Source organism: Corvus brachyrhynchos, unplaced genomic scaffold (assembly GCF_000691975.1).
Source record: "Corvus brachyrhynchos isolate BGI_N302 unplaced genomic scaffold, ASM69197v1 scaffold213, whole genome shotgun sequence".
Taxonomy (NCBI): Eukaryota; Metazoa; Chordata; class Aves; order Passeriformes; family Corvidae; genus Corvus; species Corvus brachyrhynchos.
The window spans coordinates 1,722,610-1,749,694 of NW_008237233.1; the positions used below are offsets into that span (position 1 = coordinate 1,722,610).

Sequence of the window (27,085 nt, forward strand, 5' to 3'; positions counted from 1 at the left end):
CCCCCCCCCCCTTCCTGCCAGCCCCCGCACGCGGCGGTACCTCGCCAGGAGGGGGAAAACACGCACCGGCTCGCCGCCTTGTCTTCGCTTTGTATAATAAAAGATGTCATTAGGTTTGCGTGTGGCATATGCCATTACCCCCACCGTAAAACTAAAATTAGCAAAATGTCAGGAATGGAAAGATTGATTCACCCAAGATGCAATTATCATTTTAAAAGTGCTTGATTGAGGTGCTGATGCTCGATGATTTATTCTGCATACCATATACATAATTAAAGTAGTGTAGTGGAGCAATTTATCAATCTAGTTTAGACTAGAGGGGCAAGGAGCTGCTGCCGCTGCTGCTGCTGCTCTATGTTTGTTTTATTAAAACGCTTTCGGGATCTGATCCCGCCCCCTTTTTTGCAAGAGTGAAACTGGTTATTTCTCCGTCTCGGGAGGAGAGAGTCATTCGTTTGGGATTGTGGGAGAGGGAGAGAAATAGAAACGCGGAGAAAGAGAAGAAAAGGGAGGAAGAAAGCAAAGCAGAAAAGGACGCCTCATCTGGCGTGTAGTTTGAATCCCTTTCTCGCCTCCCCCTTCCCCTCCGCGATGTTACAAAGGCTGTGAGCTGTTCGCCTTTTCCCATTCGCTTGCTGTCACTTCCTTCCTGGACGATCTCAGGACGAGTCCGGTTACTTTTAATCCGACCAGCAGCTCAGCCACTTTCTCCTCCTCCACGCCGCGCACACACGCGCACCACACACACACACACACACACACACACACACCCCAGGCATCTTCTGGCTGCTTATTGGATTGACTTTGAAGGTTGTGTGTGTGATTCAAGGCGGCTGCATGTTGAACCAGGTGGTGAATATTTAAGGCTGGAAGAAGTAAAGGGATTTTTTCTTTTTCCTATGAAAGAAAAATATCTGAAGGACTAGTCTGATCAGCCAAACGGCTAACTGTTTATAATGTAAGTACATGTGAAATTCAGCGTCGGAATGAAATATAGTGGGCATGGTACAGAAACCCTAGGTACATTTCCTATCACCGTTTGAAGAATGTATCAGTCATTTTATGTGAACTGGGACTGAGATTGCTTGCAGGCTTTTCAGTGTGTGATTGTGCAGTTGCTTAAAAGTAACTTGTTAGACAAGTAACATAGTTAAATCTCTGTCTAGTAAATTACTGCGGACTTGTCTCTATCAGTGTCATAAGTGTTTTAACTTTGATGAAGTTAGTTTACATAATTTATGTGCTTGATATTATGAAGTATTGGAAGCTTATTTGATTTAGATAGCTCTTAGTTGATTTAAAAGCTATGACCTTGTAGTGCTTGCACTCTGATTTATCAGACTAAGGAAACAAACAGGTTTCAGTGAAATGCTCTTAAACTTCGTGGTACCACAGGCTCTTCAGTCCTCAGTTTAGGTAGTGCATGCTTGCAAGTGTTTAACTTTGTGCATCTTTCATCTGAATTACTTACATTTGAGATGGAAAGACCCCTTGTATTTATGTGGGAACTTAAGTCATGGGCTGCAAACCACTTTTGGAATAGCATGCTTTGGTCTTTACACAGTACTTTGAGTAATCTTTAAATTTTTTAACAAAAAGGAGTAGAGATAATCAGAATTACATAACTAGCTGGTGTAGTTGCAGTACAGGCTAATCGCTTATAGGCTAACTTAAAGTTTAATGTACATGAGAGACTTACGAGATTATTGTTGCATTACTTTATTATAATACTTAGTATTTCCCATAAAACTTAGTGTGACTTTCTGTCAGCCTGAAAAACAAAACAAGTATAAAGATAAGCTAATAATCCCATTTCAAAAAAAAAAAAAAAAGAGAGAGAAAATAATAATAATAATAATAAATAATAATAATAATGATTAACAAAAAAAGCAATGAAGTGTGGTGCAAAACAAAATCTAATGAATCATTGTGGGTACCTAAGCATTGTCTTTTATAGAAAATTTCTATTTTCTTTATTGTATATAATGATTATTATTACCAAATAATTGCATACTTAAATAAATACTGTAATACACAATTTAAGACTACAGATTTAAGAGAATTAAACAAAGAAAAGCACTTTACCGATACTTTGCTGGTGATCAGAAAATAATTGCTTTGACACAAAATTTTCCCTGCACATATCTGACCATCACCTTAATGGCAAATGTCCTAGTTTCATATCTTTACTTTAACATGATTATAAGATGAATGATAAGCCAATTGTTTTAGATGTAATTGTGATTACATTTCTTTCATTAGCGCTTTCCTGGCTATTGTGTTTGAAGAGTAAAGATGTTTATATGGAGTGTAATAACTAATCCCTAGATGCTGGGCAAGGCATGGAAATATTACCACCTGTGAACCAGTACTACAGCACTTCTGTATTGCATATGTACTGATTTTCCATTCAAATGATAAGACAAATGGTTTCTCTGGGGATTTGTTATTTTGTGAACTATACTTATTACAGAATTTCAATTACCTTACATTAAATCCAAAACCTGCAAAACTTTCTTACTTTATCAGTTTTCTTAAAATACCCATTATATTATTCTTTCTGTATTAATGAGTACATAATTCATAACATAACATTCAATTCATAACACTGAAATCTCTGCCCACAGTTGTGTTCTTTTGGAAGTAACAGAAAAATTCCTTGAAGAACAACTTAAGACAATGGCCCTTAGTTCCAGGTGTCTATGTTCCTGGTTGTACACATACATTTATTTGAAAAACTTGTTCATATATATTTATACTAATATGCTCTATGTAGTATGAGAAGATGGTTCTGGGACCTGAACTTGGAAAGGTTCTTTCATGCAAGCAGTTCTTACACAACTAGTCCTGCTGGCAATGCTGAGACTACTTGTGTGAAAACGAGCAAGTCACAGAGATAACAATTTACAGGAGCAGGACCCAAAGAGACTAAACCTCTCGCCTGTCCCAAAGCTTTCACAGGACAAAGATGTAAAGAATGTCACTTTCAATGTCCTCTAAAAGCATACAGGGATCAGATACTGTCTGTATCTTCTTAAGATTATTTGACCAACAAAAAGGGAAAATTAAGTTTAAGAGCCTTATTAAAATTGGTAGTAAATGATGAATAGTTTGGGAGGTTACGTTTTTTACAGTTATGTTCCTGAGCTTCAAGTTTTGGACCATAATAAGGAAATTCATGCAAATACTTTCTTACTGTGAATTTTCTTCCAATACGGGATCAGGAAATTTTTCTTCCTTTTTTTAAACCTTTCATCTACCTGCAACATGTATATTGAAAACCAGAGGTAACTTTCTTAAATGGTTCTGTCTTTTAAAACACCTAAAATATTATAGACAAAGAGAAATGAAGCTTCCCAAAGCTTCTCACAAAAGTTTGACTAAGAGATACTTTGGTAACTCATTATTCAGTAGATTAAAGTAATTATATAGAAACTTAGGAACTGGGAAGGAGTTGTGAATAGAATACTTTTGCCAACTTAATTTCTTTAATTTTACTTTTCTCTATAACAGGTAAATTTGTTGTTCACCAGGATAGTTTCGTTCATCTTCAGGGACAGCTAAAGTTATTTCATTAAGGAAGAAGTCATTAATTTCTATTATGTTCTTGAAAGAAAAAATGCTTGGTGTTTGATACACTGTGATCCATTTTTACCTGTTTGATATTGTTATTCAAAATTACATGATAATGATTCCAAAAATCAAGTAAGGTGTAGTGGTATTTTTTCGAAAACCCTGATGATGGAAATTAATCTACATAAGGTGTTATGTAATTTCAAAGAGTTAATAGTCCTTGCTTCAGCATTCTGAATAATAACCGAAACACTTATATTTGTGATGTATTCTAAGTTTTTTAATTTCGCTATATGATATCAGTAGAGAGATTTTGTATATCCTCATTTATTCTCTGTAATGACTTGGTACAAAATATTTTAAAAATTATATATTTAATTCCAAAAGCTAGAAAACTTCAAGCTTAGCAGCAGAGTTAAAATTCTGGTATTTGAAAAGGATGAAAATAGAATTTTGCATCCTGGTTCAGAAGCAAAATGGATTCAGAAGAACTTTGGTCAGCAAACACTGGTGGTACAAGTGAAAATTTGAAAACCTGCGTTTTTAAACTATTTTTAGAAGTAATTATTTGAGTTCTCTGACCAACTTTAAGGTCATTTTCTTAGAACTGATGATCAATGTACATGTGGACAGGTGATTAAAAGCTAGTGTCTTCAGCCCTCCACTTTAATGTCACTGTCTCATTGACTGCAGTGCAGCAGAGCTTGTCTATTCACTGAGATCTGTCATCTTTAGGAAATCAGACCAGCTTATAGGGGCGATTCGCAAAACCAACAGTGGCAACAAAGTCTTATGTGCCTTAGAAAAGAGGATTAGGCAGTTCACATGTCGTTTTGATTGGGCAGAGATAAAAGCTGATTGCTGCTGCATAGCAAGGCACACTTCAATTTTAAGTGATTATTGTATGAGACAATTATAACTCTATTGCTTAGTCATTGTTAAGGGCAATTTGAAGCAAGGAAAGCTCAATTTTGACATTAGTGGATTTGTATGACTTTATAGTGAAAGTACAGCCACTTGTAGCATTGTTACACCAACTTTATAAAACATGTTTAATACACCACTATGGGGAATTAAAATTAAAATGTAGTAGATTATTGTTCTGGGATTTGTTTAAAAATATGCTTCTCTAGATAATATCCTGTAATCACAATTAAAAGTTCTTAAAAGTGCCTAGCACTTAAAAAGTGCCTGGGCTCTAAAAAGTGCCTAGGACTATACTAAATTCGCAGCACTTAACCCTATTAAGAGCTTACAAGCAGAGAAGAGTGCCTAAAATGTGCCAGGGCTTTGCAGGTTTAGCAAAAATTATACACAACTAAACCATCTTACTTTATTCTATTATTTTTTAAATGTAATGTGTTGTAAAACTATTGTGTCGCGTGTGTGCAGTCTGATTTGAAAATAGCCAAGAAATTAAGTGCTGTCCCTGTATTATCAAATATGTCATTTATCAGTGAGAATAAAGAGTTTTTCCTATTTGCACAATTTAGTTATAACATACAGCCTTTAACATTTAGAAGTATGAAAGTAGAAAGCTGATAACTTCTATGGTAATTTCTTAGCATTTTTCAAAAGAACTACTTTTTTTACCCAACTGATGCCTCCTAGTGTTTCACATAATAAAACACTAATGAGTCAACCATAAATGTAAACATTGTTCTTTCATTTTCTTCATCTTGTGTGGTACATAAAATTAATATTTATGTATTTAATTTTGTATGTTTTATTGTAATCAGGCAGGAAACTCGCATAAATTCAGATGTCTCATTTTAATGCATACTGGAGGTACATTTTTAGTTTCTTTCATTATAGCTTTGCCTAGCTGTGTTTTGAAAAGTTTAAGTTATATAGAGTACATTTTCTTTTTTTCCTTTTGTTTCCTATGTACATTAAACAAATTTCTCAACAATGTCTTATTAAGCTCAAATGGGAATTTTAAAGATTTGCTAGCATAATGCTTTGAAAAGCAAGCCCTTCAAAGTAGGCGATTAATGCAGTTATAGAAACGTTTGAAATATACTAAGGGACCTCACAGCCACAAGACAAAAAACACTGGCCTGAGACATACACACTGACTACAGTCCTCAAAGAATAGTTATCATATTTTGTAGCTGTTCCTGATTATTTTACTGTTGAATAAGCAAGAAAACTGTATTAAGACAGTTTTCAAATTCACAACAGGTACACCTTGCTCCTTTGTATGTATGTATGGATTATCAGTACTTCTGATAAAGGATTCATGTACGTAAAATACTGAGTTGGATCTTGAAGTGGTAAAGACAGTGTCCTTTTCTTACAACAGCAGTCTGGTCATGTAACTCCTGAATGCCACAAAAAACCACATTCTCTATCATACAACAGTAGAATTTTTTACCTTTTATTTTATAGGAGAGTTTAATTTTCAAAAAGTTAGCTAGCATCATTGTGACAAAACAAAACCTATGGACCTCAGCTCTATATTGGATCTGTCGGGTATGCTCTTCTAATGATAAAGAAGCAGCCAAGTCTGAGCATACTCTGGCACAATTTAGTGGCACAGTTTTATCTAAAGTGTGAGATCAAGTTAATGAAAATTGAATTGGAAATAAAACCATTATTCTAAGACTTCCAAGAAAAGCAATGAAATTCCTTGGTACTTATTCTATTCAGGACATTTTAAAACAAAGTAAAGTCAGTTTGCAATTAAAAAATCAAAGTTTAAGCATTAATATGGGTCATAAAAATTTGTGTGTTCTTCTCAATGTACATATGGTAAATTTAGGTGCCTGCTTACAGAAAGATTATGACTGAATGCAGAGAGTTAAATCTATATATGCAGATCTTGGTATTGGGAATTAGTATTTGATTTTAGAATATTTAAAAAACGCATATTTTAGGATTGTGTTTTGCCATCAGCCCTGTTAATATAAATTTTTTCTCCCAGTAGTTTTAAAGTGCAAAGAGATCTTTTTGAGATCAGTCATTTATTTAACCCAAGAAACATCACATAGAAGCCTAGCCTTTAAACTTTCTCGCATCTTGAAAGTGTTTCAAAGTATGCAAATGACACCTGGTATTCTGCCAGGAAAGCTAACATGCTATTGATATAATTTTCTGATATAGCTACATTGCAACTTCCATTGTAAAGAGAAAGCAAATGTGGAAGAAAAATAGAGGGAAGCATAATGAAAAAGAATCTTTGAGTCATTTCAATTGTAGGACTGATACTCCAAAATTTTGCCAAAGAAAACCCCACCCAGCCTTTTTTTTTTTTTTTTTAAACAACTGAATACATTTAGATTGCAGAAATATGTCCTAGGAAAGCCTACATGTGTGTTATCTGACTTAGAACAAGTTCTGGACAAATTGTCTGAGAATTATTTTAACACTGTAATATACTCAGTGACAATATGGATTCAGTAATCACACCAGTGAGGTCTGATAGACTATGCTCCTTTTGTAATCCTCCGAACAGGTGCTTTAGCAGTTACCTGCTCCAGCAGGGTAGATGTACTTATTTCTGCCTTCTGGCACCTTCCCCGATATTGGAAGCCTGCAAGACTTTGAATGAAGAGAGCTCCAGAGATCTTGGCCAGTACAGTTGGTCCTGGAAAGTCAGTCAGTATCTGCTGCCTTCGTTTAAGTTAACCATAAGGCAGCCCACAGATTAAGGACAGAATTGAGCAGATGGTATAAAGCTACTCTGTCTGCTTTTCCCAGGTTATAAGCTGATACAAAACTTAGATTCAAATCTAACAAGTCTTATCTTACTCTATTTTCTTCAACTATATAATTGATTAGGTGAAGTTTATAATAAAAATTATTAACCAAATACCAGCGCAGGAATTCACCTTAAATATTACCATCTTTTATTTCTTATACTGTAATCAAAAGATGTAAGTGAACTGAATTAGAAAAAACATTATTTATGTTTGCTTTTATAGATATAGGGTGCATGCCACTTGTGGAAACCATGCTCAGTTAAATTTCACTATTTACTTTTAAGTAGTCAATCAATAACTGTTAGCAAAGTATGTACAAAGGGCAAGAAGGGAGGATTGTGAAATTGTTTATAAAACACATCTGCACAAGTCCACAAAGTGCAGAACATTGTCCACGTGGTACATTAATTTTAGTAGTATAAAAAACCAAGTAACACAGTAGCATGTGCTATTTATGTGATTTTGAATAGGTTCTTCCCCCTAGTGAAAAATATATTTTGATATGACATTATATTTGAAAAAGTTGTGCATTCTTTTAACCAGATAGGGTAGATATTGTTAAATCATCAGAGAAATTGTAATGTTTCAGAAGATATTCACACTGTAAGAAGCTTGACTGCAGCACTTTTCATTTAAATATTCAATATGGACTTCATGGAAAAAGTTGTCCCTAAAGATGGGAGCTAGGAGAGGAGGACATTGCAGAGAAACAACAGGACACTGAGGTTCTGTGACCATCCTATAATGCTGGCCCATATATCCCCTTCAGACTGGCATTTAGCTTCACGCTTCTACTGCCAAGAATTCCCCTCTGATTGCCATATCCCATGGGAATGCCTAGGCAACTACTATAAAAAATGTTAATACGGTCTGGGGATATTCTGTGAAACCAGCAGGAGACAGTATGTTCTCTAGACTTAGCCTCAGGGCTGCTTTATGTCTGTCTATCTGTGTCCTGAATGTGTTTCTGCCTATACTGAGTATGATAAGTGGGAGAACTGCAAAAGAAGAAGGCCTTTAGGAAGATTAAGAGGAATGTGGATATGGTCTATTTGGTAAGATGGGATATAAATGGAGGAGAGTGGACAATACATGATAGCCAAACTTAAAACATTAATCTTGGACAATTTTTTCATTAAAAATTCCTGTTGAAGTGTATTTAATTAATCTTGCTGTGAATAATCTTTAACTGTTGTAGACATAGGGCAGTGGTCTTAATGACTGTTGATTGAAATAAATCGTATAGTTGTAAGGAATGATCTTTTGAACAGTATTTGATGAGAACCTGTTTTACCGACAGTCTTGGAGAAATCATCTGTTTTTCCTTCATCTTGTTTATGTGTTGTGATGGAGACAAGGAACTGATATAGCAGAGGAATGAGAAAAATTCTGTGTTATGACCCCAGTGCAATCTATGAAATAAGTGTGAATTTGCATACTTACTAAACTTCTTCATGACACATTTTTTTATTTCAGAATACTGGGCCAGAAAACGCATCCATGCAGTGGCATACAAAATGTATAACTTTATCCAAAACACATATATACAAATTTTAGAAATTATAAATATGACCATAAATGTTGGTAAGAGCCTATGAACTGGTATGGTCATTTAAAACTAAAACAAATTTCATTCATGTTCTTGAGTATACACATTTAAAAAAATATAGCCTAGGTTAGTTGGATTACTAGTACTCTTAGCTATATGATGAATGGTTATCAATTGGAAATAATATGGATTTACATTTAAAATGTATGTTAAGTAGAAAATAGTTTTTCAGTTTATCCTTAAAACATGATTAAATGATTGGCAAGCTACTTAATTGAAGCAGAACTTCCCACAGTTGTACCTGTATCCTGGGTAGGTAGAAATCTGCATATCTTCACAAGGAAAACAATAGGATCTGGTGTTTCTATTTTATTTTTGAGGCTGCAGTAAAAAAGATTATGCATAGGATAGAAACAGAAGAATATTCTACATATCCTGTAATATTGGCATGCAAGTGGGACTAATATTTTTGTGGGTTTTCCAAAAATTGTTATTGACAAAGTGAAATGAGAATCTATTTTCAGTACATGTTTCAGTACTTAAATCCTCATCCAGAACCTTGCATTTAGTTCAGTTATGCTTCCAGTAGAAATTGTCACAGGCTTAGTATTACATTCAGTGGTGACCTGCAAAATAGTCATCTAGAAAGCATCCTTCCTGGGTGCTATCTTTTCTGGAATTTCATATTTTTAAAAATTGCGTAAGGGGTGATAGGCAGTGGTGATAGGCATAATGTAAATCCTATGACAGGTACAAAGCAAGCAATAGAAAAATTACTAATTTTGCATCACAATTCTAAAGCTATTAGGATTTCTTCCCCATGTTCCTAATTGCATAATAATATACATAACTGACAGGGCAAGGATTTCTCAATGGAGGCAGGACGTGTTTTTTTATTTAACTTTTTTTTGTCAATAAATAACAGTATGAAGCAATATCTTATTCCGCAAAGAGACATGACATAAAAAGAAAGATATTCTGGTCTGTTTTTAGGAGCAGTACTTGTCGCATATCTGGACAAATGGTGATTTTCTTGAGCTGCTTTCTGTTACAAGTCTCTAGAAGTCACTAGTGTAAAACAGTAGCACTCCGTTCTAACATTTTTATATACATAAAAATGTATATGATTACAAGCAAACCTGTCATGAGACCACTACTTATTTGAATACTCCAACGGGCCACTGAGTAACGCTTCTACAGATTTCAGATAAAAAGTAATTTTAAGAATAGTCAGGAAGAAAGTATTCATTCGCTCTTCTTGCTTTATTGTTTTCCAGATGTGATCAGAAAGAGAAAATTGTTTCACTAATGGATCAGAAAATTGCCCTGTGAGTTAAATATCACCTAAAAATACAGGTCCCATGCTTGATAGATACAAATTCAAAATACAATGTGGATATATCAAAAAGGCCTCTTTAAGATCACAAGGAGTCTAAAGACATATAGTTTTGTGAGATTCTGATGATGATAATTTGTGAAAGAAAGAATCATCACCATTCTATTTTCATATGTTGGTCTAAATCCTATTCTTATATGCAGAATAGTTAAATCAATACCCACTATTATGTCCATTCACAAAGACCATTTTGAATATCTCATGATCTAAACTAGATATCTAAAACTAAAATACAGGTTTTCTACTGAAAAAGTGAACATAAGGCACATTCCGTTTCAAAGTGTGCTCCAAATTTTGAACAAGTTTCTTGAATGTAATAATTGCCAGCACCACATGTAACCCATTGGTTACAATTTCTAAGACCAGGGAGGAGAATCCTTCAGTATGAATTCCAAAACCTAAAAATAATGGGAGCATTTAAAAAATATATGTTTATTCTTAATGTACAATTCAGTAATTATCATCTCCCAAGAGATACATGAACTTTATTTGAGGCAACAGATGTGAGGTAAAAAAATTGCAAGTGAAGCGCAGAAGTGAACAACAGCTTAATATATACAGTGTAAGAGAAGGGAATCAGAACCCCTAAATGTAAATTTTAATTGGAACTGCATACTTTTTTTTTTTGGTGCAAGTTCATTATGCAATGCCTCAGTTGAATGAAATAATCAACTTTATTAGAACCTTAAATTTGTGCTGGGACTTACTAAAAAAATTAGAGAGGACTTAGGGCAACACCTAAAAGGGGAATTTAAGTTTTACTTTGCTGTGTCCTGTTGTCTACCAGAATCCACAACCCTAGATTAAGTCTGTAAGTCCTTTATAAACACTGGTTTAATTTTTATAGTAGAAATTCAAGAATTGAGAAATCTGACTGGAAAGACTTCCTAACCTTAATATAGAGCAGTTAATGGCAAATTCTGTCTTCCACTGGTGGTAGAATATTCTGGGAGAAAGCTACTCTCCGCTTCCAAATGTCAGGCCATTACATTTTTGTATAGATAAAGAAATAGTAATTGAATGAAGGACTGTAACTGAGTCATGTTTCCCTGGAATGTCATAGTTCCTTACCTGTTGTTTAAGTCTCTTGTTCTCTTTTATCTCTCTTACTAAAAAATGCAAGCCTTTCTGTGTTTCTAGTCTGTAATATAGCTTTAAACTAGTTTAAACAACAAATTCCATGCCATTTTTGCTATTGCATTGTCTGAAAAGTTTTACTTTATAAAGTGCAATGTATAAGAAAAAGTTCTTTTCATTTTATCTTTAAATTTGCAAGTCCATTCATCTAAATATGTAAAACCAGATTTTAATCACCTCTGTGATAGTATTTCATAATTTTTAGTGACCTCATTCTTCCATTTGAGTTTGTTTTTGAACAGAGATATACCATGGCTAATGAGGTTCTGAAATCTAGGATAGGAGTTAGAAATATGAAGAGGTGTTTGAATATGAGGACAGTGAGCATGCTGTAAGTGAGAAATGGATTGATTATGGGTTGGCTGAGACAAGAAGTACAGCTTCAGAGTGTGATAAATCTCTCAGTCTACCTAGGAGTGTTTAATAAACCTATATGAGAAAAAGTAGTTCAAAAATAACCATTTTTTGCATGTTCTCTCTCATCTTCAGCAGAGTTTGGGTGGTCCTTTAGGAAAGACCTTGTGGCCTAGCATGCATGCCCTTTCAGCCAGTTTCTTGTATAGTTAATGTGCCTGTTGAATGTGTGGGTGTGAGTCCAAAGCTAATTTCCTGACCACATTATTATGCTTGAATTAATGAAGAATAACAACTCTGGTTAAAAAGTTCCGCTGATATTCTGCCTTGACTAGTATTTATCCAAGAGTATGGAGCAGCTCATAAGTTATAAAAGCATGCTGCTGTTTCCTTTTCTTTTACTATAATTTGGAACTTCTGATTTCAGAAATACGAAGAGAACTTACATCCACATATAATATATTTATGTAAAAGTATTTAAGATATAAGTAAATACATGGCACTATGTCCTTTGCTCATGTATTCGAACATAACTTCACTGACTCAATGACCTACTAAAAACTGCTTTATATACAGACTTCATGCTATTAATTAATATCCACCTCTTTTTCTCAGTTCCACTCTGACTCTTTTTCCAGACTCATTAGAAACAAAGATACCATTTGAATAGAACATTTCAAAAGAAGATCTTCTTATCTTCTCTTCTGGACCATCTTGGGAAGAATGTATAAAGATCTACCACTTCTTTGATCAAGAACATTATAAGCAGACTTAAGCAGTTTTCTAAGTCACCCTTGGGGGTTAAAGTCTGCGTATGTAGGCTTGCCATTCACACATCCTGAAAAGAGATGGAATGTGAAGGTACATTTTATGCTGTTCTAGAGCTCTTCTCCAATTAGGAGAGTATACCTCAGCTTCTGTCTGCTGGATGTTAATTATATTATGTAATGATCTGTGTGAGTTTTATAAAGTCCAAATCATTCCGTTTTTCTAATGTTATTCTGAAGTACTGCCAGAATACCAAATAATCACTGTATATGGTATACATATACAGTATGTATACTGAGACTGCTGGACTCATGAGAATTCCAGATGTTCCACATTACTTGAGGTGCTCAGAACATTAGATGCTGTATTAGTCTTTACTCAATTGGCAGTCCCATTTTATTCCTGTTGTATAAGACAAAATAGTGTGTAAAACATCAGAGTAAAATTCAGAAGTGTTAGTACGTTCTTGTTATTGGAACACTATTTTCTTTAGAAGGAAGGAAGGAAGGAAGGAAGGAGGAGGGAGGGAGAAAGCATGCTGTTTTGGTGCCATGATGAGTCAAGAGCTGGAGAATACTTTTAACCATTAGTGAAGATCAGGTTCCCCTTTTATATGAGAATACATAGTTGCAACTATTTTTGTTGCCAGTTCTGTACTGACAACTGTAACTCAGTGATCCTTTTTAGAGCCATCTTGGATTCTCAATCCATATATTCAAGTGAAACTTGAGAAGATGCAAGCAGCAAGAGCAAAGCTGACTCAATCACCATTTATGCTAATTCATATTGTCAGACACTCTAGTCCTGTAATGCTAGAGTACTAGCAGGCAATTTGCTTAGTATCAATTTTAGATATAATGCTACTTTTGTCTGAGAGCACAACTAAGCAGAGGAAGGATATTCTAGCATCTACAATGGCAGCCTGGATTTAGGCTGTGTGGAATTAATTCTTCCAGAACCCCTTTTATAGCACTGTGAAGATTTCACTTTGCTCATGCATCAATTCCCTGTCTGTAGAATGAGGTGATATTTCTATGAGACAAATTCTGTGGGACACAGACACTGCAGTAACAGTGTCCATATAAGTACCATAGGGAGTAAACAAGGCAATGTAGACTATAAATATGTAGTGACTTTTAGAGAATTACAGTCTAAAGCAAAGCAACAGACTCTTAGATAACTTCACTTTTGCTAGAAATCCATTTTAATTAAAGTTCAGAGCTTTCTACTTCTTTCTGTCCGTTCTTCTACTTCTTTAGTAGCTGTGCCAAGGTATCCATGTGTGTTTCTTCCACTGTCATCTGGCTCATTCCCAGCAGATGCACACAATCTGTTTTGCTGTCATTGACAGGACTCAGTTTATGAAAAAAATGTGGCAGAACATGCTGCTGTAGTCACTTATACAGGATTCTCTTTTCTAAGTAACTGAGAAGAAATTAATTCTTTTTGGGGTTTTTTACATATTGTCCAGTCATAGGATTTTATCCGGACTACTTTGCATTGGGTTAAACAGAGTATTTGTTTAACATCTTAGCTTTCTTTTTAAATTCCTATTTAGTAAAATTAAAATTTGCCAATAGTACGAATATATAAAATCACCACAGAATGTTGACAGACCTAATTTCAAGTGGTGGCAGTAATTCTGGCCATTCTGGAATACATGTGCTATTCCCAACTATTTTAGAAAATATTATAGTATTTCCTTTAAATTTTATAATATAAATACAAATTTTCCAATCTATAAATAATCCTGATCATCCAAAGATGGGGACTCTTAAGTATCCTGGATATATGTGAATTATAGAAAAGGATTTTGTATAAGGAGATGTGTGCTCCTTCTCATGCAAAGTTCTATTCAGTAAGAGGCTGAGTAGAAACAAATCAAAAAATGAATTTTTTTACTTCATTGCCTACAGAAAAAAAGCTCTAAACCTTAATATTATCACTTATTGTGATATTGTGGTAACAGGTCCTAACAGAGATTAGGGCCTATTGTGCATGATGCTTTGCAAACACACATTAATGAGCAGCTCTACCTTTGGACTTAACAGCATGAACAAACAGGATAATAAAAAAGAAAATAGATGGAAAGAAATGAAGATTTTTTACTATTACAAATGTCTTGCTGTTCTTCTCAGTGTTCAGTAAGACTTGGTGTAAGTAATTAAACTTTATGGAAAGTATCTAACCAGACAAATACTGTTTATTGGATGCCGGGGTGTTCCCATTGTCTTCACCAAAGACAAAATTAATCAATAGCTCAAATTTTGTGTTCCTTCTTTGCTGCTTTCTACCTCTATCCCAACGAAAGCAGGGATGACAACAGCACTTTCCACACTGGGCTACTAAGGTTACAGCCTAAGCCATTAAAAAACCACTAATGTTAAATGTGTATGGGCACTCTACATGTTTATTAAAAAACAGAATTTGCTTTACAAGCTGATGTTGTCTGTAATTCTTTTATTTTGATCTAAATTTTCTCTTTGAACTGTACTTTGTTTGGATGGGTTGATGGCTCTGGCTTCCTTTTTTTTACTCTACAGCTAAGGGAAAAAAAATCTTCAACAGCTAGAATCTCCATTAATTCCCTAACATGACAACTAGTGTAGTGAGTCTAGTGCCTTGGCTGGCTTTGAAATAGCTATATATATACATTAACATAAATTAAATATATTTAAAGAAAGTTTATCTGTATTTTCAGGACATATTTTTAAACACTATTTCATTTTGGGAAATGCCTTTAATATTCTTACGACTCTCAATTCACGCTGTTGTCCCTCACATAGGTGTTTGGTTTTGTGCCATTAATAGGGTATTATGCTAAAAAGGCTACCTGGAACTATGCTACAATGGCAGACTGACGGGTTAACTGGGCTTGTGGGTTTTTTGTAAAATTGTTTCTTATGAATATGTACATATATTTATACGTACGTACATTTCTCTATATATGTGTGTGTGCTTTTTATACAAATATATATGGTTTTCAAACTATGATTACATGCTGCTGGGTATGCCTTAAACTGTAAATAAAACTGTCAAAATGTCTCTTCACAGTTAGACCTCATAAAAATAATCAGTCCATAATCACATGGTGTTCTTTCTTCACATATATACAGCTGCTACATAAAGTGAATGACTTTCTTCTATTGTTCTAGACTTAAAATCCTCTGTATTATGGGTTAGAAATACAGTATTTTTTAGTGGGTTCTTCGTATGTGCTTTTATATATGTTGGTGTATGCCAGTATCAAAAAAATAAATGTAAGAATACCAAACATAATTTCTCTTGATTTTATAGACAGGTTGAATTAGAAAATGACTGTAACCCTGTTTTTCATTATAATATTTTTAATTTTTTTCATGTTTTTTGAGGTGAGCATTTTTGTATTTTGCGGGGGTCTATTACAAGCTAGACCTTCAAGGTTTCTGGAATTAATGTCAACTTTTTAATTAGTCCTAAAATTACTTTAGGATGCGATTCGTAATATGGGCATTTTTAGGAGACAAATACTATTGGTGTATCAGTTATGACATATAATGTAAAAAGAAGACAGAGAAAATAAGGTCCTTAGATGATTTCATTTGCTACCTCTATGCCTTGATTACTAGGCTCAGTTCAACTCAACAAATATCATTACCACTTAGCTATTACCCTTTAAGACCCTGATTACAACACACCTATTAGTTGTTTGGGCAGCAAGAAGTGAAAGGAGTAATTTAATACATTTGTAAAAGACTAGAACTTCTATCCTGGTATTTGTCACAAGAATTAATTTTTATCTGAAGTGTCAAGAAAGATGGCAAAGACCAAATGAAAGAGTACCACTCTGTTTTAAATTTAAGCATATTGACTATGCTACCTTTGTTTAAAAAAAAAGCCAAAACAAACAAACAAACAAAAAAAACCCAAACACCCTCCCCCCAAAAATAAAAACAAAAACAAAAGGAACTGCAGCTAGCATAGCAATATATTGCTTTTAGATCTAAATGCTAAGTGCCAGAATCTCAAAACCGTTTGCCTGGTATTTCATGATCTTACTTGGAATCTGATGTGATAAAAAAGATGAAATTTATACACTTCCAGACTGGACAAATTAGATGATAAATTCCAAAGCTGAAGACCTACTATATAGAACTCTGTTCTATACATTAAGCAGTTTCAGATTCTGTTTCAGACATCAGTGCTGATCTTAGCTGTAGATGCTTTGCAAGTAAGAAGATGAAATAAAGAGGATGTTTCAGTTTTTTCTTCATTTTACACAGCTGATCATTTTCCATGGAAAAACAAACAAAGAAACAACTAAAAACCATAAGAAAACTGGTAAAATTAGCAGAAAAACAATAGGCTGAGAGCTGCTTTTTCATAGGTGCTTCGGATTTTAGTTTACATAAAATAGAGCACTTAGCTTTGTATTCCATTTATTTTCACCACTGCTGAATAGGGACTAACATTTTCAGACTCCCAGTAATGTTTCAAAAATAAATATTGATACTTAAGTGATAGTTTTGCATATCTTCAGATAAAACAATATATAGAATAGGTCAGTAAATCTTGTACATATTTCCATCTTACACTTGAATAGTAACATAAATAACTTGCAGATATCATTAAAGGTATCAGTTTTATGTATGATTATACACTGGAAAATTAGGATAAAATTAATGTTATAAGATTACATTTTCTTGCTGTTTACAAAGTAGGATAGTTGGGGCTTTTTCCCTTGAAAATACTTTCCAGTGCCTTGCCAATAGCATGTTTCCAATGGGAGAATCACCCTCTCTAGTTGGCCGAAGCAGATTTTTTACCTGTGTCAGGCTAGATGTGCACTTTTCATGAGCAGAAACAGCCTATTTTTGTGATGTGAGCTGGCCTCAAAAATGTATTATTCATAGAGCTGGGTTCTTCACCAGTAATGATAGTTTGGGCCAGTACGGCCCTTCTGAAAGCACTGTTTGTACGGGGAATTTTTTTCCTTATAAAAATACACATATCCTTTTTTAAATCTGTTTGCCCCCAGATGCAGGAGAAACACATAACTCAAGAAAAAATTATACTTATCCACAGTATAAGAGAGAAGGGGACTGTCTGGATGGAGACAGGGCTGACCACTGACTCTTACAAGGCATACAGACTTTGCTGTGGTATACAGTCGCACTCCACCTGCTTAAATCTCAGAAGCTTGTCTCAGAATCTCAGAACTGCATCAATGCAGTGCAAGAGATACCTTAAAAATGAGTAATTTTTAATCCCATCACAATACTCAATATACAAAAATGTCAGTAATAAATTTTATGGTCAATTCTATTATGGCCTCTGTTTCTGTTACAATTTGTCCTTGGCAAAAATACAGACAGTGCTTTAATTATAAATTTATCATTTTGAAGAAAAGTACTGTAATTTTTAGTGTACTTTTTTTGCATTATTCAGAAAATTTAAACATGCTGACAGTGTTAATATGACTGAGGACAAAGCAGTTCTTTGGTGGTAACACTTCTAAATTATCTTAAATTGAGCTTAATTGACAAAGCTATCTAATAACATTTTATTTTTTATTTTCATTGGCAGTGTCATTAAGCCTTCAAATACACTATCTCCATAACTGTTTCAGTTTTTTATTTCTGTTATCTAAAAAATGTAAAAATATGAATGGACAGAGAGCTTTGTTGTTTTCAAGGCCTTATAATTCCACTTTAGTTTGTTTGAAAATATGAAATGTAAGTAGGTGAAAACATAAAGTATATTATATCTTCCTGATTATGTAGATTCTGTTGTGTAGAAAATATACATTTGATGTGATAGAATGAAACCTCTCTCTTCAGTATGTTAGAAATAGCAATTTAAACTGCAATCTACTGTATAACTCCACTTTCTTTATGTTTCAATGACAAGTCAGCAGTAAGACATAGAACTCTGATTCCGAAAAGAATTCAAGCCATGAAAGCTCTTATTCAAATGCTCAGTTAAATAGTTTGCACCCCACTTAAAGTAAGGCCTATACCAGACCCACTGGGCAATTCAAGCACTGAAAGATCCTGACGTTTTGTTGAACAAGAAGAGGCAGGACATTTCTGGAGCTGAGAAGAGAAACAGTTCAATACAAGAAGGCAAAGCAGATATTTAAGGAGCATATAATCTCTTGGCAACATGATCACTTTCAAATCTTCAATATTTTCTTAATTTTTGTTGTGTTTCTCTCTAAAGGGCATGCAAGGCAAGGGGTTTTTCGTCTCTTGTGCATACAATCAAGTTTGTGTCATCAAAAAGATTTTTCCCACTACAGCTTTCAGTCATAATTGCTGCATACAACAGCTTCTCAGTAAATCAGAAAATTTTAGCTATTTCAGCATTACATTAAGCTAATATTTTCCTTCCTTTAATACACACTGTTACATAACAACACTGAAAAATAGTCAACTTGTTTACACAAACTATTTCTCTGAGAGATCTATTCCTTTAAGCAGTAAGGCCTGGTGACTGTGGAAGGTCTTTTTCTGAGTGAGTAGAATTTATCTGATTTTGGTTTCTTTGCCTATCTTGCTTAATAAGAAAAAAAAAAAAGCAGATTTATACAGCCTCTATTCTGAATTGTTGAAGTGTGAGAAGACATTCTATGAAAGCCTCTTCCTAAACTGGACTAGTGGGACAGGCTGTTAGTTGCACAAGGAAACTTGTGTTGCTATCTCCTTCAGCATCTTCTCCCATTTACCGAAGTCTTTCTAACTCAAGAGAAACTCTTTTCCACATCAGAATATTCACCAAACATGTTGTATTTTCTGGCATCCTTAAGTGTGACATTTTCACACAACACATCACAGAAAACATAAGACACTAAAACCTCAGACCAGAAAGTTTCTTCCCGTCTGCATGAAGCCACGACAAAGGTACATGTTATGAAAGCGTAATTTTGTAGCCTGCACATGTACAAAGCTGCTCTAAATGAGGTTTAAGGAACGCAGTAATCTGGGTATATTGTGTAGTTGTGTTAAGATAAAGGACCAAATTTTTAGTAGAAGACCTGAATTCTTTTCCCATTATTGTCTAGACCTGCTGCATGACTCCAAAAATTCCATTTGAAAATTCCTACTTTTGCTGTAAAACTTCACCAGTGTCTGTAGGTTATAAGTGAAAAGCAGCGAGAGAAAATTTTATTATATACATTATTTTATAATCAGTCTACTATTTTCAGAAGCTTCTGAAAAAATAGCACTTGTCATTTGAGAGCTGCAGCTGTTAGTCTGTTGAGACATAGAGGGGATGGGGCAGATATTGAATTATTCATGAAGGCTACTGCTATAGTTGACATAAGTTCACCAGCTAATTCCCCCCCTCCATTATGAACTTTCTTTCAAATTTAGTCAGGCTACAGGGGTACAAGCTGTTACTTTTAATAATCATGCTACCAGAAGTTTCATAAACTGTATCTATCACATAAGCTTTCTCTTTTAAGAAAGTTACTTACTGTTCATTGGGGGCTGATAAGTGCTTAACTTTTAATACTTTTAATTCATGGATAATGTGAATAATCTGATGTGCTTTCAAAATGTAACTGTTAAAAAAATGTTTTAAAAATGCACATAATCATTTTTTTACCTTAATTTAGTTTGATGAACCAAACCCACTGGCATTTTCATTATATGCTTATTTAAATTTTTTGTGATTTATGAACACAAGGAGGTTTTTTTTATTGTTACTTACAATACATTTTTCAGTTTACAGGCCAATTCAACATGTGTAAATGCAAGAAAATCTTAGTTTGCCCAAGCATGAGGAAATAAAGTACTTTATATTCCAAATGCTAATTCATTTGCTTGCATGAGGGAGTTGAACTAGACGATCTCCAGAGGTCCCTTCCAACCTTAAGTATTCTGGGATTCTGGGATAAACCAACTATTTTGTGGCCCAGGCTATCAGACTAATAATAAAATATTTTATGCTCCTGCAAAGCAGTGCTGACATTCAAGGTTAGTTTGGCAGACACCAAAATCATGTCATGAAGTCATGGTGGGTGTTGTGGGAATGTTAAATATCAAAAACTTTGTCCCAGTTTGAGCAATAAGGAGCTGGGTGACTGTCACACAAAGGATTCCACAAACGTAACTCTTCACATAGGCAGTATTGTCAGCTATCTCTGCCTTGGCCGCAGCAAAAGCACAAATCTTACCAGCATGTATTTGTTTTCTTTAGGAGATTTCTCTCTCCTTTTACACATCACTACAGTCTGATTTGGGGATTTGTGAGCAGTAAGAAATTGTAGAAAAAATTTCATATCCAGTTCATCCCCCTCTTCTCTGTGGAGATTTCTGCAGTGAATGAGATTGAAAAATGTCTTTTTAGTGGTGTGCTTGATGCAGACAGTGCCCTTATTTATCCTGTGATGACCTCATAGCAGCAGCACATGCCCTTTTGATGGAGAGGATTATTGTAATTCTCTCCCAGAAAGGCTTCCAGCAGCTCAGCTCTGTCACTTGCAGCCTGTTCAGAATGCAGTGACACACTCTCATCCTGTCTTGAGCAAGTACCTTCGCTCATTTACTTAATCTGCTATGAAGTAGCTGTTTGATTTTAAAGTTTGCTGCCTTAATTTTTAAATTCTTAATGGTTTAGATCCTGGCTATTTTCAAAAACTCCTCCACAAATATCATCTTGACAGATATCACCACCCCCACAGCACATTTTAGGAATTTCAGCATCACATCTTAGGTTGGCAAGTTATGTCCTTTGCCGTGATAGGTCTTCAGTTAAGGAACTCCCCCAGGAAATCTGTCTTGAACCATATCTCCTTATCAGAAAACATTAAAATTAAATATACATTCTTGGCTACTTTTTCTTCTCTGTTCTTATTGTTCAGTGTAATTTTTATTAGGATCATATTTATTCCAGATTCTCTCAGTAATTCTTGGAATTGTTCTTTCAAATTTTATTTTTCCCTTATTTGCAGAGTAACCTAAGCATACTATTGATGTAGTTATGGACAGTGACTTCTTAATGGTGTTTCATGTCTAGAGCATGAGCTTTTTTGTGTTAACATAAACCATATGTCAATATAATTGCTTATTAAATAATACACAGGCTGCTTTTTAAATTTAATGTATTTTTAAAAATTGTATTTGAATCTTTATTCCTCTTCTTTAAAAGGAAGTATGCCTTTCTTCTTCCCATTATGCATTGTAAGTCTTAAATTATTTCTAATCCTTTGAATTTTACATTGTCTCATTGGTGCAAGTTTCTTAAATAATCTGATTTAAATTATCAGAACTTAGAATATTTTCCAGATTGTAGTATTACAAAGTGAAAGCCAGTCTGAAGTGGGGAAAAAAAGTTATTTGTAGGTGGTTTCTTCTTCTTACATCAAATTTTACAAATTAGCTATTTTTCAAAAAAAAAAAAAAAAAAGTGAAAAAAAAATAATTTAAACCTACCAATCAAACTCTGCAAATACTTTAAATACTTTTTAGTCACAGAGTAGTATTTTCCCTGTTGTAGCCAGAAGTGATTTTGAAGCAAGGACCTCATTCAGTTATTGGTAGGTGGTTTCTTCTTCTTACATCAAATTTTACAAATTAGCTATTAGCTAGTTTTCAAAAAAAAAAAAAAAAAAGAAAAGGAAGTGGGGGAATTTGGCATGCATACCTGAAGCTAGCTTCATTATATTTAGATCTTTTTAAATTTTACTTCAGTGCAAACTCCTTGATCTGTAAGATTAGCATACTGATGATGTTTTTCACTTTTTTTTTGTCATGTTATTTTTAGTAATCTTCCAATGGATTACAGTCAATGGCAATGCCAACGAACCTTTTAGCCCAAAAAATTTTTGAAACAATCTAGAGGTGTTACATATTATTAAGATGGGAATTTACAAATCCTTATTATTGGGTAGTCTTAAGGGTAACTTAATCATTAAGCTTTGAGCCACAATCCCAGTAGAATGTGGTGTTTTTAATAGCACTGGTTCCTATGAGCAAATTTTATTGTGGCATCATGGAATACCATGCATTCTTTTGCTTATGATTCTATTCTCCCTAGATACAAAATGGTAAAAGAGATGTGTTAATCTATTTTTATTCAAAGGACAGAAATAGCTCTGTTACAGTTCAGGGATAGAATAACCAATATTAATATACTACTTGTTCATAGTCATGCTATACCTGATGCTCACAATGAGAATATTGATCAATTACTAGGAAAGATATAGAGCACATTTTACAGACCATTGTTAAATGTTACTTTCTTCCATTTCAGTGTTTCCTAAAACACTGCTGAAAATCAAAAGCATAACAATACTACATTCAAAAATAGATAATGTGTTTCAGTGCTGGTTGCAACTTTGTGCTAGATAAAGAATCACACTGAGATGACCCAAAATTATCCTTAAAGAATGACAATATTTTATATTATTTTCCCTCTTGTCTGGATACTTAAGTGACATTTTTTCTGGGATTTATGCCCTACATATGTATAAATTTATACAACTGACAAAGAAGTGTGTCAGAATGCAAAATTTATCTCAAACTTGAGGGAAGCTGTTACTTGATTACCTGTTTTTCAGCATGCCATTAGAAACTGGCTGCTAAGCAGTACAGAAAGGAGAAAAAGGCAGCTTATCTTGCTTGTCTGGCACTTAACCAGTCTGTGACTGATAACTCAGCCTGACCCTGACCTTGGCAGCATTGCACGAGTAATCTTTATGAGAAGATAAATTTTTAACAATTTCTCTAATATCTTAGATATAAAAAAAAAGCCATTTTAACAAAGGAGTGCATATTTTCTTTTTTCTTTGTACCTTGAACAAATGTATTTGGACTAGCATCTGCCCAGGACTTTAAATGCTCTGTTTCTCGTTTGATCTCAGTCCTTATTGTAGTACCCTGGGACTTGATGCAAGTGCATAAGTGAAGATTACTTCTGAAGTCTTTTTCTGTCATTAATTTTGACATGCTCAGATTGTGTTGCTTAGTGACCTAAAGCTGGAATATTGCATTAGAATTAACAGTGTGGCAGCAGGGACATATTTTTAGTCTATTCAAGATGAACTAAAATGATGAACTTATCTCCTTTATCAAAGGAAATGCACTACTACAAACAGAGAAGGTAGGATAAAAGAAGTGGTGCCGTGAGCATTGCCATGAGTTCAGATACTAAGATGGAAAACATCAGAAAAGTCAGTTGACTCTAAAAATCAGATCTGTTCAATTGCTTAAACCTGTATATGTTTGGTTCTAGTGGAAGCTTCATCTCTTCAGGACATTGCATATCATGTTCATTTAAACTCCAGTTTTACTTAAAATATATGTAAAAGTTGGAACATTATTACATGTTTTTGAAGTGTTTTCCTTTTCTGCCTCATTTTATTTAGCTAATGTATTTATCTTTTAAGGACAGCAAAAGGGTAATAAAATACATGTGCATGGAGGCAAAAAGTCAGAACCGATACTTTAAACTGTAATACAATCAAGGTAACCTGCTTCATAATCTCAGATCAAATCACTGATAAGCAGCAAGAGATTAGAAGTGGACTCCAGTTGTAGAAAATATTTTCTGAAGAGCTGTGCTAATCTTTAAAAATCTTAGGCTTCAGTGAAGACAGCAATAGCAAAATGTTATACTACAATATTATCAGATTCTCTGTTACAGAGACTACATAGTCACTCCTAAAATGCAAACTAGGAATTTTTTCATTATTTTCTAGCTGACAGAAGAGAAAAAAGGGTGTAGAACTAAATCACTTATTACCAATCATTATTCCATGAACAGGGAAGAATTTAAAAAATCACTGCACCCTGCAACAGGTGCACAGAACTGTTGAGATGAGTCACTATTTCTATGCAATGCACATATTTACCCTTCACACTTCTTGTTTTCATAATGTGCATGACATGTAATCCTACTACATAGCTACAAACCCCACAGCTGTGACACTGGGCCTGCTTTCTGCAGTAAAATGTAAAAAGTCCAGCAGTAGTCGAAACCAACGTGACAGTGAATTTCACAAAGGACTTAAGTTAATAATACTCATAAAAAATCAATCTCACAACATATATTGACTAAAATACATGTAAATTCTTGCTAATAATCATAATATACTGAGTATGTTGTACCATATTTTTCACAAGTTACTTTTCTTTCAGTGAGACAGGGCTCAAAACATAACCGTTTTCATGTAATTTTACTTACTGTATTCCAAAATTATTTTTACCTTGTCAAGTAGAAAGTTTCACATATTTCCTTTGAAAGATGGCCAAAATTCAGGGAGAAAACTCCGTAAAAATATAAGCAAATATATCAATACATTCTCATACAGATTTAACAGCAAACCAGAATAGAAAATGTAGTGATGAATTTTTTTGTATGAGCGAATTCTGCCATGTGCACCTTGGAAAATGGAAGACTAATTTGGTTACTTACAGGCTATAATTTCAGGCTTAAGTACAGCCAGTAGCAAACATTAAACAATCTACTCAAAGTCAGTGTTGGTATTTGACAAAACTGGACAGACAATTCTAGGTTTATTCAGAAAATGCTCAAGAATTAATTAGGTTTAGTCTATAGTTTTCTTTCATGGCATTGTTATAATCATCCATAAGTTGGTATTTCAAAAAACTCCGTGTTGTAATCGGTTTTATCTGAATGTAGATATTAATTTCATTGTTAGGGGGAGGTGGATGCAAAAAATTCATGTCTTCACTAATGTTCATTAATTTGAAAGTAAGACCTTATAAGCTTTTTTTTTCTGTTATTTTTCTAGAAAAGTAAAAGAGAAAGGCTGTGCTCACATCAGATAAGTTGAAATTCCTGTTAATAAAAAAGCTCTCTAATTGCATATGAAATAGGCCTCTACAAAACTTACTGTAGGCAAAATATGAGCAAGGAACAACATTAGTTCACCTGATTCTGAAGGCAGAGCCATGGTGAAGTGTTAACACTTCAAAGAGGACAAAATATTATGAAATCTGTCTAAACCAAAAAGCAAAGAGTGTCTTCTTCATCTGCATTACAATTTGTATGACAGAACAAATTCCATTATGGAGTTTGGCCAGTATGTTAGGCATATGAAAATCATTATAGAATTAATTGGTATCTATAACATTCTCAGTGATCAGGATCTTGGTTGCAATTCATTAGTAACACACTCTTTTCTGTTCGCATAGTGCCTTCAAAACATCATTGGTTGAAACGTCTTTAATTTTATTATCTGTATACGTTTGAAGTCTTATGACTGAAGGCCCATTATTTAACCTGTTATTCTTTGTACCACTGGAGTTTATAGGAAGATACTGTCCCTGTCCTAAAGAATTTGCAATACATAAATCTGACCTAGATTGACCCTGATTAGTCAGGATCAACAGGATCACAGCACATGCTGGTTTGAGTGTAGCAACTCAGGGAAGTGTCTTTTTCATTAATGAGGGTGACCATACACCATACAGTTTAAGAGTATTTGACACCTCTTTGATTGAGGTTGACAAGTCTTAAAAAGATGAACATCTAATCTCACCCTCTTACATGGCAGCAGAGCATGGCTCTGACTTAGGGTTTAGGAAACAAGCAAATACTGCTACTCTATCTGTCTTGATGAAGAACATGCTTTGTCTGTGGCAGATGCAAAGCCTGTTTAATTTTGAAAGAATCCTTACATTCTGTTCCAGGTAGTGTAAGACTCTCTGTTCTTGCTGCTCTTCTGCTTTTTATCAGATAAGTCAGGCTGAGCAGAGTGAGCTGTTTTAAAATTTCGCATTTTAAATCCATCTAAAACCAGCCTACCATGGACATGACTCTGTACATAATGATCAGTGTATTTTTGATTGATGAAGGGAAAGAAGTGGTACAGTAGCTTAACCAAATTTGCAAAAGAACGCACAATGTCATGTTCCCTTGTTTTTTTAGGAGACAAGGTATTGTACCGTAAGGCTTACAACTACCAGTCTGTACACACCTGAATTCATACCACAAATTCTTGCATATGTCTTGTCAGTGGTTATTTCTACAGACTCATGCAGCAGTGGGGTTTTCAGAAACAACCTCGTAGATTTGCTGCAAGCTCTATTTATCCCTGCAAGAGGTTTCAGCAAGAGCTACAGACATGCTAACGCATGGTTCTCATCTGAAGAATCTGCTCTGTGAACTGGAACAAATTATTCGGGAATCTAACATCAAAGGATGACAGACAACAAACAAAAAAATGCAAAAGTAAAGACTTTGACCTGAAAAAACAGCCCCAAAACCACACTAAACTTATAAACCAGCAAGAGATTTGCCTCCATTTATTGGAGCCAAGAAAAAAATGACAACTGAACAACAAGGTCTAACATGGGAAATAAATCAGCTAGTTCTTGTCTCAGGGTGATGGTGTTGAAAAGTAAATTCATGAGCTGGTATGGGAAAATGTTGAATGATTAAAATTACATGACAGCATCCAAAGTATCCCAGTAATTTTATCCCAAATTTCTCAGTAATTTAGACATTTTAACAGCAAAAGCTATAGTTGTTATCTTTCTAATCTATTCTTGAATATATTCAAACTATTTTATAGCTGTTTCATGCAAAATTGCAGAACGGAGCCTTTGATTCCTCAGTGTTCATCTCTAAGCAACATGAGAAGAACCTTTG

The 27,085-nt window shown here is 34.3% G+C and overlaps 1 protein-coding gene across 13 annotated transcripts in view; it reads left to right on the forward strand.

Annotated features, from left to right (window-relative positions):
• MEF2C (myocyte enhancer factor 2C) overlaps positions 1-27,085 on the forward strand; it is a 125,619-nt gene that overhangs the window by 3,759 nt on the left and 94,775 nt on the right. For 3 of the 13 annotated variants that reach the window (XM_017729542.1, XM_017729539.1, XM_017729540.1), the window contains exon 1: positions 447-958. The exons of 1 other annotated variant lie outside the window; for it this stretch is intronic. The gene's annotated coding sequence lies outside the window, so the exon portion shown is untranslated. Of the gene's footprint in view, positions 1-439; positions 959-10,103; positions 10,155-12,328; positions 12,575-27,085 lie in introns of those variants that run through there. 9 more of the 13 variants (XM_008630137.2, XM_017729532.1, XM_017729533.1 and 6 more) reach the window with 8 other exon arrangements.